The 14,519-nt window shown below is 36.8% G+C and overlaps 1 protein-coding gene across 4 annotated transcripts in view; it reads right to left on the bottom strand.

The window, feature by feature from the left end:
- Nucleotides 1–201: 201 nt before the first annotated feature.
- jph1a (junctophilin 1a) overlaps nucleotides 202–14,519 on the bottom strand; it is an 81,266-nt gene continuing 66,948 nt past the window's right edge. The window contains exons 6-7 of one of the 4 annotated variants that reach the window (XR_009650692.1): nucleotides 2,684–6,734; nucleotides 202–1,820 (exon numbers count right to left, since the gene is read on the bottom strand). The gene's annotated coding sequence lies outside the window, so the exon portion shown is untranslated. Of the gene's footprint in view, nucleotides 6,735–12,214; nucleotides 12,293–14,519 lie in introns of those variants that run through there. The other 3 variants (XM_060899980.1, XM_060899979.1, XM_060899981.1) reach the window with 3 other exon arrangements.

Genomic DNA, 14,519 nt, shown 5'->3' on the forward strand with positions numbered 1-14,519 from the left:
CATACGTTATTTTCTCCTGAGGATCCGCAAACACAGGAAGGACTTTGGGACTTTGTTCCATCAGGATTATGTACATAAAAATAAACAGTACAGTATAATGAGACAAGCAGGAACAAGACACAATATTTCTAAGTTGTGAATTATGAAAAATAACAAGATACATTTTTTGATGCATAACATTTTTTTATTGTTATACACAGATCATTTTTATTACAATCTCCAGAGCACAAATGTCACTGGGGCTTAAATGTGCTTCAAATGCCAAAAATCATACATTTCTTCTCTTCCAGTGGTAGAATTATATCTACAATCAAGGCTCCTTATTAATCAGTTGAATCAAATGTATGTTTTTTTTTTTATTTGTCAAAAATGTGTGCCACAATTGATTATTAAGTCAGTCACCCTTAAAATAAATGTGCAAAACGTTAGAAAAATACCAACTTGGGTTACGGACCAATCTTTGTAAAAAGAGAGTAAAACTGTTGTTTATAAATGTTTTCTTTGTGCAATAGCTGTTCATTTTAGAAAAATAATTCTGCCCTTTAATTAGTTAGTAAAACAATAAATCAACTGAGAAAACATGAACAGAGGCCATATACATCGCAAAAAGGTTTGCTGCGCAACACATGGACACACACACACAAAAAATATTTATAAGAATGGGAAAAATAAAATGGCAAAATAGGTACCACGTAATGCTTTATAGTCAATGATTTAGATTTGTAAAACACCATAAAAATAGTTCTTATTTACTGTACATATGTAATTTGACGTTTAGTATAGCCATCATTCTGTTATTTTGCTTGTAAACTTACACTACCGTTCAAAAGTTTGGGGTCACCCAGACAATTTTGTGTTTTCCATGAAAAGTCACACTTATTTACCACCATAAGTTGTAAAATGAATAGAAAATATAGTCAAGACATTTTTCTGGCCATTTTGAGCATTTAATCGACCCCACAAATGTGATGCTCCAGAAACTCAATCTGCTCAAAGGAAGGTCAGTTTTATAGCTTCTCTAAAGAGCTCAACTGTTTTCAGCTGTGCTAACATGATTGTACAAGGGTTTTCTAATCATCCATTAGCCTTCTGAGGCAATGAGCAAACACATTGTACCATTAGAACACTGGAGTGAGAGTTGCTGGAAATGGGCCTCTATACACCTATGGAGATATTGCACCAAAAACCAGACATTTGCAGCTACAGTACAGCACAGATATCGTAAACACTGATATTGTAAAGTTATGGATAATGTAAAGTGATTTTCATTTCCCGGCATAAAGTCCATTAAATATGATATAAAACTTTTGGCTTATCATAAACTTGCTTATCATAAATTTTAGGTATAATGTAAAGTCATTTTGATGTCCCCAGGGGCCATAAATTACACATCATAAAGTTTTCCTGTCAAGCACCCCAGAAGCCTGCAAAGTTATCTTAACTCAGAGCCCCCACTGTGGGTTTCAACTTCCCGAGTCTCCTGAGTCTGCAGTTGAAGATGATGACCCAGAAGACGACATCCCCCTTAGCCATCCTTGCAGCAAACCTGCAGGCCTGTGGATTCAGTACAGAACCAGAAGACTTTGTCAATGCTGACAAGAACATGGAGACAACATCCAAACTCACAGATGAAGAGATTGTGACAGAAGTTCAGAGCAAGCCAGAAGAAGCAGAAGAAATATCTGAAGAAACATCTGACGACTCTGACAAGCCATCATATGCCAGTGCCATGGCAGGTCTCAATCAACTTCGAAGGTACATGGTGGCCCTCCCTGGACGACCCCTTCCCAAGATGCAGGAATATTTGAAGGATTTGTTAGCTATTGAAAATGATATTGATGTCAATCACCATGTGATCAGTGTCAAACAAACCACAATCAAAGATTTCTTCTGATGTATTGATGTTACTATTAAATATAATGCATGTATGTGTTATGTGTTTGCAAATAAAGATTGAGTTTGAAAGTGTGTTTCTTTGCTCTCTATTAAAAAGTGACTTTAGGCTTATCATAAAGTTCTGATATCATAAAGTTTTTTCCAATATCCCAAGGACTTTACGATATCAGTGTTGTACTGTAGAATAGTCATTTACAACATTAGCAATGTATAGAGTGGATTTCTGATTAGTTTAAAGTGATCTTCATTGAAAAGAACAGTGCTTTTCTTTCAAAAATAAGGACATTTCAAAGTGACCCCAAACTTTTGAACGGTAGTGTATTTAGATTTATTTTGATCATTTATTAAATCGCATTTCTTTTATACAATATTAATTTAATGATGGATTGTATATTTTTCTGCTTGACTGCCTTAAAATTTTTGGAGCTATACATGTATCGTCAGTTTATACTAATCATCAGTGGTACAATACTTAACAGTTATTCCATGAAATCGAGTCGTACATGAGCAGACAGCCGATGAGGCGCGTGGCACCGAGTTGGCTATAAGCCATGTACGATGAGACTAAGTGGAATAACTGTTCTATTCTATCCACATTCACTGAATTTTGAGAAACAGAACATTTTTATTTGTACTTTTTGCAAATTCAATAAATAAAAACTTTATACAAAACGTTTGACAAAATCATTTCCGCTTAGAATGTGAACAAACCGGTGAAATGACAGTAGCAATTTGTGAAAAATGCGATAATAATAATTCTTGAAAAATCAAACAGATATGTTCATACCATCAAATACTTTCATTCCATACTGTATTTTGTTGCTTTTTTGTATTTTTTGGGTTTTGTTTTTGAGTAGAGTTTTTATTTTGTCCTCAGTTGGTTCAGCAACACGCTCCACCATTTTGTTTTTCTCTACTCATGGTATATGAGCTGATAGTCTAGTAGTAGAGTAACCAATCAGAGCAGGCGATTGCTCATATCCAGTGACTGTGGATAGAATAAATCATAATATTCAGTAGGCACAGTTATATTCAATATCCCTGCATTGCATTCTTGTCTAAACTGAGAAGCCAGTAAGCGACTGTGAGTAAAGTAAGAAACGTTGCATACACAGCACACTAGAAGAGATGATGTACTGTATAATAAAGCTTGAAAGAAATCGACCTTCCAGTCACAACTGAGTAAAACAGCATATTTGTTTGATGGTATGTACTGTAGTGCACGTATGTCTCAAGAGACAGCCTTTTTAAAATATTGGACTTATTTCTGGTACATAGTGGATTTGAAATCGATTATGCAAAGCAGTAATAAAAACAAATACAGCATAGCCTATGTAAGCCCTTTTTCATTCATGTCTTGAAACAATACTGATGCACTACTACTTATAGAATAAATAAGCCTTCATTGAAATGATAAATGCACACAGATTTGGTAATAAGTCCAATAAAGTCACCACTCTGTGCCAGCAATAATGAAACAAAACAGTGGCACAATGTAGTGTTCCCTTACTAAAGAATTAAGACAAGACCTGTTTCCTTTTTTTTTTTCATTTTTCTTCTTTTGCATTCCTCTGAGGTAAACAGTAGTTAAAGACACTTTAACTGCGACACATCCGTCATTCAATGTATCACGTACCTGAATTAACCCCTTCACACACTGTGTCCATTACATGATACATGTAAGGAATTGTATTAAAAATGTATAAATGTAAAAGTCTGATTAATTAGTCGGTAATAAATCTCATAAATAAACCTCAAGCTTGTACACGATATGGTACGATTTTGATTCATGATGTAACAATTCATGATACCTCTGAACCTGCTACGATATGATCCGTTTCAATTCTAATCAATATGTGATGAACTTTGTTCGGAATCTGGAATAGGCCAATTATTACTGTCTTGAATTCACAAAAGATGATGAACGAGGGATCCCGAATGGTGCAACAGTGACACTAGCTAATCACGAGTGTCTGTGAGGTCAGGTATGTTGAAGAGGGTGGATAGCTCTTCCTTCTGAGTGCGGTATGCTGCCTTGTGACATACCGTACCATGCACAGCAGTTCAAAAAGATTTGGTTCGCTGGCTTCATACGTCTCAGAGGACTCACGTGTTCACGCCTTCACCTGTCTCACTGGGAGCTGTTGTGTGATAGGGGACAGATAGTTAGTGGGTGGGACTTAGCCAAATGACCAAACTGGGGAGGAAAAAAATAAAAAATATATATAAAAAGGTACAGGCTGGCAAATTAAATTATCGACATCAATTTAGAAATATGAATTATTTTTACACACCAGTTGTTCATCCTTTTTTTGATGATAATCTATGATTGTTGCTGAATCGAATAATTTCAATAATTCCCGGTCAAATCAATGCATCAACCCGACTCCTGGGATTGTTATACCTCTCGTGGGTAACTGATCAGACCTGAACCTTACCCCACTGAGAATCACAAAAAAAGAAAATCTGCATCATTCTGAAGGGAACCCTGATGGAGCTATCAAAGGCTACGTTCACATTACAGGCCTCTTGGTTCAATTCTGATTTTTTGCTCAGATCAGATTTGCTTATCAACTGTAACGTGAATGCATCTGTCCTCCGAAACGGCACGTATGCGCACACTGATATGTCATCTGCATCGCCAACAAAAAATGGCATATTTCTGATTGAACTCGGTATTAAAACTGACTAAATGGACGCAATAGTAGCTAATACATACATCGCATTTTCTCTGGAGGACAGCAAACACTTCATCAGCTGTACATGATCAGGTTGAAAAGGCAAAAAAAAAAAAAGCCAGATGGCTACCTTTTGCTGTATTCGCAGTTATTGTAGCTCTCCTGCCAATGCTGGGTGATTAATACAGCGCTCAGAGGATGCATATAGGCAAAAAGCCACATCAATTCCGATCTGACCGTTCTCATTCATGTCACATGGTCATGAATCGGATATGTATCCGATCTAGGACCACATACAAGAGTGACTCAAATCTGATTGGAAAAGACTGGATTTCTGTGTCAACACAGCTCTAAAAATCAGATCAGTGTCACATTAATGAAAAAATCAGATTTGACTCACTTCAGCTTGGTAATGTGAACGCAGCCAAAAAAAGAACAGGAAGGAAATTTGGTGATTTTACACATGTTCTGACTGCTGATGCTTATATTCGATGGCATAAAAATAACAATAGGGTCTAAAATTGTAGATTTTCAACAACCTTAATGTTTTGTATTTAGAAAAAAAAAAAACAGGTCTGAAGGGGTTAATTCAGCACCAAACAGAGTTTTCAGAGAATATTCAGTTTTCTAACATGCAAACAAAGCTCAGACCTTTTTGTCTAAAACATATCTAAAATAATTTTTCATCCACTGCTCACTTGTAGGCATGTGCTGATAATCAGTTATATGATATAATGCAATAATAGACGTGAAGCTACTTTGTGTATTTCTTTGGCTTTCACTGATACTATGATAAGCTGCATTTAGAAACGTCATGGTGACAAAATTCTTATTTTATTTCATGAATCATTTTAAGGTTGCTTTTGACGTTGTAGTTCTTATTTTTTTTGTTTAATTTCTTAAAATGGTGTTGCTATGTAAAAATATCATCATTGTCAACAACAACATATTCATATTCAAAGGAATAGTTAATAATTATATAACCACTGTATATATTAAATACACTGTAAACCGTGATAAAATCTTAGCCGATTATCGCCACATGCCTAGTCATTTGCACGAACGTCAATGCACCAAATCAAAGAAACTGCATGCACGATGAGCAATGCTCGAGTCACAAATACATACAGCATAAACATTTTCACCTCCTTTACATTTTAGTAAACAATATTCCCCCGTGTGTGTGCGCGCGCACGCATGGTGATTCTTATTGCAGTAGACAGTCCTCTCCATCTTAAACGTCATCTCATCGTCGTATCGTTTTCATTTTGTTTTATTTATTATTTTTGTAATCAATTATGGAACAAAGTGATCTGTTGGCTAAAAGCCTTTGGATGGTGTGGTATATAATTTTGAAAAAAAAAAAAATCATATTGCACATTTTATACAATAACTTCTTTTTGAAAAAATTCATAAATGAAAAATAATGGAGAACTGAAATACATCTGTGAGAAAAAATGAATAAAATGCTACCATGCAATAGGGCATGTTCCTACAGACAGACATGTGCTGATAATCAGTTATATGATATATCACAATATTTAATAAATTATAAATTATAATATAACTTGTATAACTCTGGAATACTTCTTGCCTGGAGCGAGTCTGGAGAATATGGTCTGATTAGTAATATTTGCAAAGTAATTTATTGAAAGCAATATAAAAAGAAGATATTTTTAATATCATAAAACTGTGATCCTATCGAGCACATGCCTACCCACAGTAACAGTAACGCTTGTGTAATGTTATAAGACTGGCGATGGAGGCCGTGGTGCGTGTTCGTTTTTCTCTGACCAACGTGGAAAGTCCACTGAACACATTCCTTTGGCACTGTGCATAAATCTCCGAACCCAACACGTCAGACGGGAAAGAAACGAGGCAGCTGTTTGTGCCTGTCATGTAAAACTGCAACGGACGTTTCCACACAGAGCGGCCAGCTTGGATCAGTACACCCTAAACTCTTTCTCACACACATCTCTCCTTTTTTTTCTTGTTGCTTTTCTTTTTTTTCCCTAACAGTCAGTCTTTCATACCGCTACACGAGCCATGAAAAGTCATGTCGTCCTCCAAAGGGGTTCTTATTTTCCAATACTTCCTCTGTTGCTCCCATGGCCAAGGACCAGCGCCAGTTTAATGTAACACTGTGTTATTTCCATGAGACTGAGGAATAAAAATGATTCGAAGGTTACAGTTTGCAAAAAATTTCTTCCACTGAAAGAAATATCATTCCATTCTTACTTGTACTTCTCTAATGAAAGTGTTTATAGGTGAAAATTCATCTTAAATGGGAATAAAGTAAGTAAAAATAAGCTGCACGGTACACAATTAGTATTTAGAATAACAGTCCTCATTACAATTCTTGGTTGTCATTTTGGTATACTGCCAGTCAAAAGTTTTTAAACAGCTTAAGTGTCTTATGTTTTATTACAGTTTAACCACTATTACTGCTGCAAGCCTAGAACACCAATATGTGTGCTACATGTGTCGGATTAGAGTGATAAAGACTGGCCTTTTCTCACTCGAGTTAGTCTATAGAAGTGTGCAAAAGCCTTAGGCACGTGTAAAGAAATGCTGTAGACCAAAAATGGCTTAAAAAAATAATGAAATGAAATGTTTCAACATTAAAAAAAAATCTATAAACAGCAGTAATCCATAATAAATGAAGCAAAGTCAGTATTTGGTGTGAGACGACCCTTTGCTTTAAATAAAAAATAGTAGTCTCAGGTACAGTGAGTGCAGTTTGATAAGGAAATGAGCTGTAGGTTTTACTGAGCATCTTACAGAACCAGCCACAGTTCTTCTGGACACTTTGACTGTCACACTCGCTTCTTCATTTTGCACCAAAACCCAGCAGCCTTCATTACGTTTTCTTTTTTAATCTGAAAAGTGCTCTCTTATGTAATATGCTGCTCAGACACAAACTTATTTTCCTCCTGAAGCATTTAATTTAGTGCTGGAAAACAAACGTTTGGACTCTAAAATGTTTTTGTACTGACTCGATAATGTAGAAGTCATAAAATAGAGATCTATAACAAAGCTTGTGTGAAAAAAAAATAGGGTGCCTAAGACTTTTGCACAGTACTGTAGATCTACAGTGCCCTCTATAATTATTGGCACCCCATGTAAACATTAGTTTAAAAAAAAAGTTTGAAAAAAAAACACCTTTTGGTGAAGTCGTTTCATCGCACACTGAAAAAAAACCTTTTTAGTGAAAAAAATTATTTCTTCATGAGGGATTTTTCTCTCAATACATTTATTTCAATTAAAGGTTGGATTTTTGTCATTTTGCTGGAGAAGGTTATGTTTTCGCCTCTGTTTGTTTGTTTGTCTGTCTGCTTGCTTGTCTGTTCCCAATATAACTCAAAAACTAGTGAATGGATTCTAATGAAGTTTTGAGGAAAAGTGAGCCATGGGCCAAGGAACAATTGTTTAGATTTGTGTGCAATTGTGAATATGTGGCTTGGCGGAGATATGCACTCCAATGAGTGCTCTTCTAGTCTGCATGTGAGATGAAGCAACTTCACCAAAAGGTGGATTGTTTCTAAGCCTTTTTACTAATCTTTACAAAGGGTGCCAATAATTGTGGAGGGCACTGTATATAAAAATAAAACATAATTCCCTTTCTAACATTTACCAATTCATTAAGTAAAGAATAAAACATGAGGCACTGTGCTGTTTTAGGGAAATAATCCATGATGCGATGAAGTACTGGAGTTACTGTTACCATCATGGTCTTATTTTCCTATAACAGCATGCCCTGAAGTGCTTTATTCCTCTTATACCACAGATATTTTTTTTAAACAATTTTTAATTTATTAATGAATGTCATGCTTTTAAACTATTTACAGTTACATTTAATGTTGTGGAACATTTATGAGACAGTATAATTCCTGTTATGATTTACATTATAACATCTATTGTATCTGTATAATATATAAATATAATATATCTGTATCTAATACAGATATACAACCCCGATTCCAAAAAAGTTGGGACAAAGTACAAATTGTAAATAAAAACGGAATGCAATAATTTATAAATCTCAAAAACTGATACTGTATTCACAATAGAACATAGACAACATATCAAATGTCGAAAGTGAGACATTTTGAAATTTCATGCCAAATATTGGCTCATTTGAAATTTCATGACAGCAACACATCTCAAAAAAGTTGGGACAGGGGCAATAAGAGGCTGGAAAAGTTAAAGGTACAAAAAAGGAACAGCTGGAGGACCAAACTGCAACTCATTAGGTCAATTGGCAATAGGTCATTAACATGACTGGGTATAAAAAGAGCATCTTGGAGTGGCAGCGGCTCTCAGAAGTAAAGATGGGAAGAGGATCACCAATCCCCCTAATTCTGCGTCGACAAATAGTGGAGCAATATCAGAAAGGAGTTCGACAGTGTAAAATTGCAAAGAGTTTGAACATATCATCATCTACAGTGCATAATATCATCAAAAGATTCAGAGAATTTGGAAGAATCTCTGTGCGTAAGGGTCAAGGCCGGAAAACCATACTGGGTGCCCGTGATCTTTGGGCCCTTAGGCGGCACTGCATCACATACCGTACAGGCATGCTTCTGTATTGGAAATCACAAAATGGGCTCAGGAATATTTCCAGAGAACATTATCTGTGAACACAATTCACCGTGCCATCCGCCGTTGCCAGCTAAAACTCTATAGTTCAAAGAAGAAGCCGTATCTAAACATGATCCAGAAGCGCAGACGTCTTCTCTGGGCCAAGGCTCATTTAAAATGGACTGTGGCAAAGTGGAAAACTGTTCTGTGGTCAGACGAATCAAAATTTGAAGTTCTTTATGGAAATCAGGGACGCCGTATCATTCGGACTAAAGAGGAGAAGGACGACCCAAGTTGTTATCAGCGCTCAGTTCAGAAGCCTGCATCTCTGATGGTATGGGGTTGCATTAGTGCGTGTGACATGGCAGCTTACACATCTGGAAAGACACCATCAATGCTGAAAGGTATATTCAGGTTCTAGAGCAACATATGCTCCCATCCAGACGATGTCTCTTTCAGGGAAGACCTTGCATTTTCCAACATGACAATGCCAAACCACATGCTGCATCAATTACAGCATCATGGCTGCATAGAAGAAGGGTCCGGGTACTGAACTGGCCAGCCTGCAGTCCAGATCTTTCACCCATAGAAAACATTTGGCACATCATAAAACGGAAGATACGACAAAAAAGACCGAAGACAGTTGAGCAACTAGAATCCTACATTAGACAAGAATGGGTTAACATTCCTATCCCTAAACTTGAGCAACTTGTCTCCTCAGTCCCCAGACGTTTACAGACTGTTGTAAAGAGAAAAGGGGATGTCTCACAGTGGTAAACATGGCCTTGTCCCAACTTTTTTGAGATGTGTTGTCATGAAATTTAAAATCACCTAATTTTTCTCTTTAAATGATACATTTTCTCAGTTTAAACATTTGATATGTCATCTATGTTCTATTCTGAATAAAATATGGAATTTTGAAACTTCCACATCATTGCATTCCGTTTTTATTTACAATTTGTACTTTGTCCCAACTTTTTTGGAATCGGGGTTGTAATAAATATATCTGTAAATTTCTTTTTTCCCTTTATTTTTCAACTTAATAAGACAAAAACAATCCCATAGCTTGTCATATTATTGAGAAACTGAAAAATATAAACTCCCCTGTTTTGAAGACTTTCCTGATGTGGAAAACCTACTGACTCTTACAAACAGCTAACACACATAAAGAGATGTCCAATGGAGGCTCAATGGGTTAAAGTGCTGGGTTATTGATTGGTGGGTCAGAGGTTGAGCCCCAGTACCGCCAAGGTGCCCATGTTGAGTCAGACCTTCTGTTATAGCAGCAATAATATATCTGACCAATCAGATTCAAGAACAGTGCTGTAGTATAAGCATTAAATAATATACTGATTAATTTCTCAGTTTACTTATAACTTTGGTTAAATTTTTGGATTTTAGAGCATGAAAAGCCATCTAAACAAAAATGTTAAAATATGTAAAAGAATGTTCAAAAACTTTTGCCTGGCAGTGTCGAGCCACCTCAGTTGCAGCTACACTTAGTACATCGGTTGCTTTATAGATGTACTGTCATTGTCTATATATGTAGCTTTGCATAATTTATTAGCCCTGTTCAACTCCATCCATCCATCCATCAAGGTACTGTTGACCAGATATTATTTGGATGGTGGATTATTCTCACAGTAGTGACACTGATGTGTTAGTGAATCAGTAACCTTTAAACACCTCAGTGTCATCATCCACCAACCAAAAAATATCCAGCCAACTACAGTCCTGTTATCAGAATTAGCACATGATGTGCACAAAAAAAAGCTATAAATTCTCTAACTATATTTTTACAGCAATATCTTTATAATAAAGATCATGATCAAATGTTTCTGCACAAACTTCTGCCCTATTAGGACGGCATTAATTTTACACAAGGTGTAATTACATCCTTTGTATTTGCATATGCAGAAGTGCCATCATACAGTTGTGTGCGAAAGTCTTAGGCACATGTAAAGAACTGCTGTGGACCAAAAATGGCTTAAAAATAATGAAATGAAATGTTTCAACATTAAAAAAATACTATAAACAGCAGTAAGCCATAATAAATGAAGCAAAGTCAGTATTTGGTGTGAGACGACCCTTTGCTTTAAATAAAAAATAGTAGTCTCAGGTACAGTGAGTGCAGTTTGATAAGGAAATGAGCTGTAGGTTTTACTGAGCATCTTACAGAACCAGCCACAGTTCTTCTGGACACTTTGACTGTCACACTCGCGTCTTCATTTTGCACCAAAACCCAGCAGCCTTCATTATGGTTTCTTTTTTAATCTAAAAAATGATCTCTTATGTAATATACTGCTCAGATACAAACATTTCTTCCTGTAAAATTTAATTTTGTGCTGGAAAACGAATGTTTGGACTATAAAATGTTTTTGTACTGACTTGATAATGTAGGAATCATAAAATAGAAATCTATAACAAAGTTTGCATGGAAAAAAAAAAAAATAGGGTGCCGAAGCGGTGGTGTAGTGGTTAGCGCTGTCGCCTCACAGCAAGAAGGTCCAGGTTCGAGCCCCGTGGCCGGCGAGGGCCTTTCTGTGTGGAGTTTGCATGTTCTCCCCGTGTCCGCGTGGGTTTCCTCCGGGTGCTCCGGTTTCCCCCACAGTCCAAAGACATGCAGGTTAGGTTAACTGGTGGCTCTAAATTGACCGTAGGTGTGAGTGTGAATGGTTGTCTGTGTCTATGTGTCAGCCCTGTGATGACCTGGCGACTTGTCCAGGGTGTACCCCGCCTTTCGCCCGTAGCCAGCTGGGATAGGCTCCAGCTTGCCTGCGACCCTGTAGAAGGATAAAGCGGCTAGAGACAATGAGATGAGATGGGTGCCGAAGACTTTTGCACAGTACTGTAGCTTACTAGAACCAGTTAAGTTTGGACACACCTTCTAATTCATTGGATTTTCTTTATTTTTATTAAGTAAAAGACATTGTACACTGTCTGCTATAGTGAAGGATATTTACAGTTTATTAACTTAATTATTCTTTACATAATATCTTTAAAAGAAAGTTATTCACCCTATTCTTAGGAGATCACAAGTTTGAATCTTGTAGATGCCACAGCTATCCATGACTGGAGTCTAAGAGAGTGTAACTGCCCGAGCTCTCTGGGTGAAAGGGATGGTATTACTCTCTCACCTGTCAATCACAGCGACACTAGCCAATTATAGACATCTGTGATGAGGAAGATGACAGCGATGCCCTGTGATGTATCATAAACAGCAGTTCAAAAAGATTGGGTTGGCTGGCTTCACATGACTTCACTACTACAGTAGCTAGTGGGTGGGAGTTATGAGGAAATTATGATAGCTTAACCGAAAGAAAATAGCAGTAGTGACGCACATCACGTCCTACCCTGAACTATTATTATCAAATGACCTGTATGTCAATACATAAGTGGAAAACATAAAAACACATTTCACCATTTGGTATACCGTTAACCCATTTGAACCTCGTTCAGTCAGATGCAGCCAGACTTTTTTGGTCACATGACACCATCAAGCTGCACCAAAGCAGAATTTGTTTTGCATAAGGGCTGTTTCACAATCATGGTTGTCTTTTTGAATAACACCAATGAACTCCTGCAACTAGGTCCAGTTTATATCTGCTGGAGTTTCTTATTACCTTATTTTACAGAGACACACCAGCACACCAACAGCAATAATGTCTCTTGTAAGTTCTTATAAATATGTTTGTAAGAGTCAAATGCAGGCTCAGTTTTGACCTTGTGGTCTCATCTCATCTCATTATCTCTAGCCGCTTTATCCTGTTCTACAGGGTCGCAGGCAAGCTGGAGCCTATCCCAGCTGACTATGGGCGAAAGGCGGGGTACACCCTGGACAAGTCGCCAGGTCATCACAGGGCTGACACATAGACACAGACTTCACAGTCACATTCACACCTACGCTCAATTTAGAGTCACCAGTTAACCTAACCTGCATGTCTTTGGACTGTGGGGGAAACCGGAGCACCCGGAGGAAACCCACGCAGACATGGGGAGAACATGCAAACTCCATGCAAACTCAACTTCATTCAATTATTACACTTAGATTTTACTGGTTAAATTCAGAATTGCATTTTTTTTTAGCACTAACTAGGTTTTACTTTGGGATGTATACAGCACTTTCATTCACAACAGAAAGATATTTAAGTGGAAGTTACTTTTTTTTTTGGTAAACTAAGTGCCTCTCACAGAATCCTTTGTCCATCAAAAATGTTTCTACGGAAAAAAAACTCACCATACGATGAGGTTGTAAATAATTTTTCAAGAAAATATTTCTCTTTTGAAGCAGAATACTTTGTTGTTGCACAGTAAAAAACAGGACTTGACAGAGATGCGAGACACATTTGCAGCGGAGCTTTGCATGTGGTTGAAATGTGAGTGTGATAAAAAGTGTCCTCTCTGGAAAACCACAAGGATTGTGGTCACCACTTAAGTTGTTATTACAGTTATCACTGTGTACAAACATCGCTGCACAGTACTGGAAAATTTGTACTTGAAATGACATAAAATTCCATAGTTTTTCACTTTGTATACCATACTCTTGTGGACTATAAGAAAGTGGGTCAGTTTTAGAAATACACTATATGCTGTCTTCTCAACACAAGTAACATGAACAGTATATGACCTGTAGCTGTGAAATTCTGCACAGTTTATTTACATCTCAAAAGGTCATTTTTGGCAGCAGAGAAACACAAAAAGCTGAGGTTTGATTTTTGGACTCCTGTGGACCTGAAAAGTACAGTATACCCTGATTGTGAAACAGCCCTTATCATGTAATGGTTTAGAGCATGTTGGGATAACATTAGCTAGCTAACAGTCAGGAAATAAATAAGGATAAACGTGTCTTTCTTTCCTGACTAAAAAAACAAACATAAACACAGTTTTGCCTTCTTGTTTTCTATTGGCTCACAAGATACAGGTTTGCGAATTCACTTTATCAAATTTAACATAGATAAATTCGAAGTGAAAGTAACTGCTACCAGAAAAAAATGCATCTTTCACGTCCTACTTCAATTCCCCTTCAGTGAACAGGTTTTTCTGATGGGTGAATTTTATTCACATATGTTCTCCGCTGTTTCAGCTAAAAACGCAGAAAAAGCTGTTTCCTATTTTGCTGTACACTGCAAAAAATTGAAAACTGAATTTGAGGAGAAAATTACTTAATACTAGTGAAATTATCTTGCTGCACGGACAGATATTTTTTACTTGATAAGACACCTTAGAATAAGTTGGTTGCAATCTAGAACTAGGTTTAATAATCTCAGAATTGGTGTCTTGCATTCTTTCTAAGAGGAAATGATAGATCGTTTCAACTATTTTCAAGATCTTTTCACTTGCTAAGATATGTTTTGCAGTGTAAAT

Source organism: Neoarius graeffei, chromosome 19 (assembly GCF_027579695.1).
Source record: "Neoarius graeffei isolate fNeoGra1 chromosome 19, fNeoGra1.pri, whole genome shotgun sequence".
NCBI lineage: Eukaryota > Metazoa > Chordata > Actinopteri > Siluriformes > Ariidae > Neoarius > Neoarius graeffei.